The sequence below is a fragment of the Sorex araneus genome, chromosome X (assembly GCF_027595985.1).
Source record: "Sorex araneus isolate mSorAra2 chromosome X, mSorAra2.pri, whole genome shotgun sequence".
In the NCBI taxonomy this organism is placed as follows: domain Eukaryota; kingdom Metazoa; phylum Chordata; class Mammalia; order Eulipotyphla; family Soricidae; genus Sorex; species Sorex araneus.
The window spans coordinates 16,279,702-16,287,010 of NC_073313.1; the positions used below are offsets into that span (position 1 = coordinate 16,279,702).

Below are 7,309 nucleotides of genomic sequence, written 5' to 3' on the forward strand. Positions count from 1 at the left end.
CTCGCACAGGGCAATCTTCTTCTGATTAGTTTTCACCTCGTTCCCTCAAAGCCACATCAAAGAAGAGTACCAATTTAGATGATGAAGGCTAACCTAATGGTCTAGCTGTTTTATAGAAAGGCTCCAGACCGGATGAGCTACTTGGATTCAAAAAGCTACAGGGAAAAGGGAGGGGGTGCGTTTTTTGGTTTAGGTTTCCATTAAGAGGTTTTGGCGGGGAGGGGGGTGTTGTTGTTTTAAAGTAAAAGGTGAGATCTGAAACCCACAAAGGGGGCTGGAGTGATAGCACAGCACAGCGGGTAGGGTGTTTGCCTTGCACGCAGCCAAACCGGGTTCGATTCCCGGCATCCCATATGGGCCCCCAAGCACCACTAGGAGTAATTCTTGAGTGCAGAGCCAGGAGTAACCCTCATGCATATCCGGGTGTGACTCAAAAAGCAAAAAAATAAATAAGTAATTAAATAAATAATTTTTAAAAATGAAAACGAAATGAAACCCACTAAGATTCTTCGCAGCATTGATATTGGTCAGCTGTGTACTTGAAATGGTGACTCAATGCGAGCCCATTACACAATGCCTGTGCTAAACCATTAGCACAAAGACCCCAAAGTCTAAATAAAAACTTCTTTAAAACTACATCTTGAGGGGCTGGAGCAGGGGGTCATGCTAATCTTCTCTGTATCGTTCCAATTTTAGTATATGTACTGAGAGCGATAGCACAGTGGTTGGGCGTTCACCTTTCACGCGGCCGACATGAGTTCTATTCCTACGCCCCTCTCGGAGAGCCCGGCAAGCTACCGAGAGTATCGAGCCCGAGTGGCAGAGCCTGGCAAGCTACACGTGCATATTGGATATGCCAAAAACAGTAACAATAAGTCTCTCAGTGAGAGACGTTACTGGTGCCCACTCGAACAAATCGATGAGGAACGGGATGACAGTGACAGACAGTGATAGTGAGGGGCTGGAGCAATTGCACAGCGGGTAGGGGGTTTGCCTTGCACGCACCCGACCCGGGTTTGATTCCCAGCATCCCATATGGCACCCTGAGCACCGTCAGGAGTAAATTCCTGAGTGCAAAGCCAGGAGGTAACCCCTGTGCATTGCTGCGTGTGACCCAAAAAGCAAAAAAAAAACAAAAAAAAAACCAAAATCTTGAGTTCCTCTGATAATTTATACACTGGCACTAGCAAAGTGGGGAAAGCAGGGTGTTTTAGTCAGGGGTTTCATTGTTTGCTTTTCTGTGTAACAAGTAGCATCTAAAATGTCAACAGCTCACTACAATGAACATTGTGGGTTTTTAGTATTATTTTTCCCCCACTTTTTGGGGCAAAAAAATCTTTTTCCCCCTACCCGCTATGCTATCACTCCAGCCCCTAAAATGAACATTTTGTTTCGTATGCTTGGTCTTGAAGAGGGGAGGAGAGCTGTCATTTCAGTGCTCTCAATGGGTTGCAGAAGGGCAAACGCCACAGACCGTTCATGTCTTCTCCTCATTACAGAACTCAGTGAAAAAGCAACATCTCACAAGGCCTTGCCTTTTTGTGGAAAGAGTGCAAAAGAGCTGGTGGAAACTTGTAGCATTCATTCATTGACCCTAAAATTCACCCTTCAGTACCACTCAGCAATAAACACTAGACCCCTGAGTCGTTTGTCCTTTACATTAAACATATCCTTTCTAATGCCAGTTGTGTAATCACACACAAAGGAAGGGGCACCACACCAGGCACAGGGCAGCGACGCTCTATCTCTCCCGCGGCCCGTGTTCGGTAGTCTCCAGCCACTTCCCTCACCCCGGGAAGGTTGATGGCGATGATGAGGCAGGCGAAGGAAGGAACGAGGGCCAGGCTGGTTGGTCTCAGTTGCAGTTTATTCCATTCCCATCTCCATTCTCCTCTGATTCTCCTCCTGCTTCTCCCTCCCCCATGCTACTTCATTCTCCTTCTCCTCTGGATCTGGATCTCGATCTAGCTTCTCCAGATCTGGCACTGGGACTCCCCCCCAGACCACCATTTCAGCCTAGTTAAATCCCCAAGAATGAGAGGTCAGGGCTTACACATAGGTGTGGTCACAATCAATAGGGATAAACTTCTTTTCCTCAAGGGATGCTGCTTCCAGGACAGATTCTCTTTCAGCAGGACGACCCACCCAAGAGTGGAATCCCATGGGTGTGTTTCTCTTCTCCTTGTCCAACTAACATCTAAGTATTCATAATATTAATCATTTGGTATGGACATAGCAAGAGATGCATTAAGCGTATAGAATTGCTCTCCTGGGGTCATCTTGATCTCAGACTACAGTGCTCAGGCCAGATTAGTCTTTACTATCCCTAGCAGGGTCCTAGTCTTGTTGTTACTTTTGGATCATGACAATATTTGTCCATAACTAAGCTCTTAACTTATAGTTAAGCAATAGGCACCTTGGCTAGGCCCATCTCGATGCCAGGGTAGCACATAACTCACCGCTTGCCCTGGGTCCGTCCTGTCCCTTGTCGGGACCCTGCCTTTGGGGTGCTAGGAACTAAGGACAACTGAGGCTTAAGTCGAGAAAGCAGATGCCCAGGAGTGAATAATATTCAAAGTCAATTAAATCTCATGTTACAAAAGCATATTGACAACTGTCTTTCTCTGTCCATACAAAAAGGACATTGCTTTAAAGTAAACTATTCAAAAGACACAAGGAGAAGAAAAAGGCAATATTAACTTACAATACAAGTTCAGTGTCCTAGAAAGGTCTGACCTTACAAATTAACAGAGTCTGACTAGGGGTAAAGCTGATTAACTGGTTGGGGAAGAGAACATAGAGGAGTGGTAACAGATAGACAAAGGAATGGAAGTGAATCAGGAGCACTTTGATGAGTGGGACCCGATAAACCTAAGCTCCTTGTAACAAGGAGACCAGGACATACCAATGTTGTCTTAAAATGTTTAGAGATTATTACCAGATAAGCCTAAACTCTTTGTGGCAAGAGAGAAAGGACAAACCAATGATATCCTACATCCAGGGACGCTCCTTCACAGTTGGTGGGAATGCTGACTGGTCCAGCCTTTCTGGAAAACAATATGGACAGTCCTTCAAAAACTAGAAATTGAGCTTCCATATGACCCCGCAATACCACTTCTGGGAATATATCCCGAGGATGCAAAAAAGCACAGTAGAAATGACATCTGTACCTATATATTCATTGCAACGCTGTTCACAATAGCCAAAAATCTGGAAACAACCCGAGTGCCCTAAAACAGATGACTGGTTAAAGAATCTTTGGTACATCTACACAATGAAATACTATGCAGCTGTTTGGAGAGATGAAGTCATGAAATTTGCTTATAAATGGATAAGCATGGAGAGTATCATGCTAAGTGAAATGAGTCAGAAAGAGAGGGACAGACATAGAGGGACTGTACTCATTTGTGGAGTATAAAATAACATCACATGAGGCTGATACCCAAGGACAGTAGATACAAGGGCCAGAGGGATTGCCCCATAGCTGGAAGACTGCTTCATGAGCAGAGGGGAGAAGACAGCTGGAATAGATAAGGGATCACTAAGAAAATGATGGCTGGAGGAACCAGTTGGGATGGGAGATACATGCCGAAAGTAGATAATGAACCAAACATGATGACCTCTCAGTGTCTGTATTGCAAGTTCTAATGCCCAAAAGTAGAGAGTATGGGGAATATTGTCTGCCTTAGAGGCAGGGGGAGGGTGAGAAAGGGGGGGTATACCCAGGATATTGGTGGTGAGAATGTGCACTAGTGGAGGGATGGGTGTTTGATCATTGTGAGATTGTAACCCAAACATGAAAGCTTGTAACTATCTCATGGTGATTCAATAAAACTTAAAAAGTTAAGGGGCTGGAGTGATAGCATAGCGGGTAGGGCGTTTGCCTTGCACGCGGCCGACCCGGGTTCAAATCCCAGCATCCCATATGGTCCCCTGAGCACCGCCAGGAGTAATTCCTGAGTGCAGAGCCAGGAGTAACCCCTGTGCATCGCCAGGTGTGACCCAAAAACCAAAAAAAAAAAACTTAAAAAGTTAAGAAAACAAAAAAACAAACAAAAAAAATGTCCTTTCCAGGAGTCTCTGTCAGTAGACGAACAAACAAGGGGAAGATGGCCTTTCCAGGGTGGACTGTGCCCACTTTTGCTTTTTCTTGCTGCTGTGGCTACGGTGCTTACGTGCAGGAACACCTAGGGCTGCTGTCCCCAAAGCTGGCTGAGAGTACCCATTGCTTGGTGACCTCTCGGCCTGACCCAACCCCAGTGACTGTGGCCTAACTCTCCTAGTATGGGCACTGTGCCCTCCGGGCCTCATGGCTGTAGTGGCACCCAAGCTCGTTTCCACAAATTTGTTTCTACCCCAGACGCTCTTTCCCACAGCTTTCTCATCACATACCATCTTAGTAGCATGATGCCCTTTGCCCAGTGAGTGGCCTCCAGATAGCCTGAGTCCCCCCTGCACTCCTCAGCTCGTGGTACCTTGGAAGGTGGTTTCCTGATAATGGGTAATGACTTGCTTTGGCCAAAACAACCCAGGAAACCATCCAATGAGCTGTAGCTGCACCCCCTGAAATAAGAGCTTAGCCAATTGTTGGGCAGCATCCTACTTCTGTGGTTCCCCTTCCATGATATGCTCTCACCCCTAAGGGATCCTTAGAGGAACGTTTATGTCTTTAGCTAGGCTTCTGTCATAGTTTCAAGAGTGCATTACATTAATTCTCTCCATTAAAATTACAGTGTAGTTTGTCCTGATTGGCCCCAGGCTGATACAATATACTTTTAAATGCTTCAGCTCTGAAGTGGAATACTGTCGCCTCTGTCCACGTTTCCTTGATGAGATCAAGTATTATGACCAAATTCAAATCAATGAGGCAAAGATATATTCTCCACTTATGCCAGTGGGAGCAACCACAAAGTCACACAGCGAAAGCCATGATGATATAATTCAACTACTGGGTGTTACTAAAGAACTGAAAAGAATAATCCAACCTGCCATTGGAACCTGTCTCATAGAGCAAATCACTGTCACTGTCATCCCGTTGCTCTTCGATTTACTTGAGCGGGCACCAGTAACATCTCCATTGTGAGACTTGTTACTGTTTTTGGCATATCGAATACGCCACGGGTAGCTTGCCTGGCTCTGCCATGCAGTGTGTGTGTGTGTGAGGACCTCCAGAACCCAGTCACGGCCATGCTCAGGCAACTCTCCACATGTTCGGATGGGCTTCACGCATGGGGAAGCCGGCAGAGGAACCCAGGTGTGCGGGACCCAGGGCCAAGATCTCCAAGGCTGGTTGGATTAGGACTGGGCCTCTTCCACCCAGATCCCCCATTTCCAGTAGCTACACAGTCACACCCAGAGACTGCCCCTGGCACCGTGTAATCTCATCAAGGGCCAACATCCAGAGACTATAAAACCAAGCTCCCAGAAGCATCTAATAGTCTAGTTCTCCCTCTTAGAGAACCTGACAAGCTACAGAGAGTCTATTGCCCACTTGGGAGAGCCTGGCAAGCTCCCCATGGCATATTCATATCCAAAATACAGTAACAGATATATACATACCTCTCAGAGAGCCTGGCTAGCTACCGAGAGTATCCCAACCGCATGGCAGAGCCTGGAAAGCTACCCCTAGTGTATTCTATATGCCAAAAACAGTAATAGGTCTCATTCCCCTGACCTGTAAGAGCCTCCAATCATTGGGAAAGATGAGTAAGGAGAGGCTGCAAAAATCTCAGGGCTGGAACTGGTGGAGGGATGGGTAAACGATCACACATGGGTATGAGTGAAATGTAAAAGAAAAAGTTCAGGAGTTTGTAATTGTACATCACAGTGATTCTCTAATAAAATTTTTTTTTTAAAAAATCTCAGGGCTGACCTTCTGGAAAACAATTTGGACGACTCTCAAAAAATTAGATATTGAATTCCCATTTGACCCAGCAATACCACTGCTGGGAATATATCCCAGAGAGGCAAAAAAGTACAATCGAAACAACATCTGCACATGTATGTTCATCGCAGCACTGTTTACAATAGCCAGAATCTGGAAAAAACCCGAATGCCCCAGAACGGATGACTGGTTGAGGAAACTTTGGTACATCTATACAACGGAATACTATGCAGCTGTTAGAAAAAAAGGAGGTCAAGAATTTTGTAGTTAAGTGGATGGGCATGAAAAGTTTCATGCTGAGTGAAATGAGTCAGAAAGAGAGAGACAGACATAGAAAGATTGCACTCATCTATGGTATATAGAATAACAGAGTGGGAGACTAACACCCAAGAACTATAGAAATAAGTACCAGGAGGTTGACTCCATGGCTTCGAGGCTGGCCTCACGTTCCGGGGAAAGGTCAACTCAGAGAAGCGATCACCAACTACATTGTAGTCGAAGGCCATGTGGGGGAAGGGAGTTGCGGGCTGAATGAGGGCTAGAGACTGAGCACAGCGGCCACTGAACACCTTTATTGCAAACCACAACAGCTAATTAGAGAGAGAGAACAGAAGGGAATGCCTTGCCACAGTGGCAGGGTGGGGTGGGGGGGAGATGGGATTGGGGAGGGTGGGAGGGACACTGGGTTTACGGGTGGTGGAGAATGGGCACTGGTGAAGGGATGGGTTCCCGAACTTTGTATGAGGGAAGTATAAGCACAAAAGTGTATAAATCTGTAACTGTACCCTCACGGTGATTCTCTAATTAAAAATAAATAAATTTAAAAATTAAAAAAAAAAAGAAACATATGTTCCTTTGGCTAACAAACATTTTTATCTATAAAAATGTTTAACTGTTCAATAAATGAGAATGACCTTAATGGTAATATTGCATATTTTCTAATTAATTCAGAGTTTCTACAATAAACTTATCAAAGCAATTATAAGGATATATATGACAAATTAATATTTTATTTATTGACACATATTTATTTAATAATTTAGTAAATAATGTGTTAAATGCCAAATTTTGAAGAAGGGCACTGGTTATTGAAATTTACTTTTATGTAGGCTGCTATTTGTGAATTCAGTGCTGATTTCAAATAAAGATCATCTAATTGCTTCTCAGGAAAAAAAAAATCTCAGGGCTGAGTGTAATAGAGACATTACTGGTGCCTGCTCGAGTAAATTTACAAACAATGGGATTACAGTGATACAGTGATATATATGCATATATATACATTTATATGTGACTAAGTAGATAAGAAAAAACAGAAATTTGTGAAAATACAAGAGCCCTCAAAATTCTTGATGTACAATAGGGGTCACGACCACGATCACGAAATCCCGTTGATCATGGAGTGGCTTGAGCGGTCTCAGTAACGTC

At 44.6% G+C, this 7,309-nt stretch overlaps 1 non-coding gene across 1 annotated transcript; it reads right to left on the reverse strand.

The window, feature by feature from the left end:
- Positions 1 to 617: 617 nt before the first annotated feature.
- Positions 618 to 720, reverse strand: LOC129400521 (U6 spliceosomal RNA). Its single transcript, XR_008627748.1, has one exon. It is a non-coding gene; the product is annotated as a U6 spliceosomal RNA (small nuclear RNA).
- Between the last annotated feature and the right edge of the window lie 6,589 nt (positions 721 to 7,309).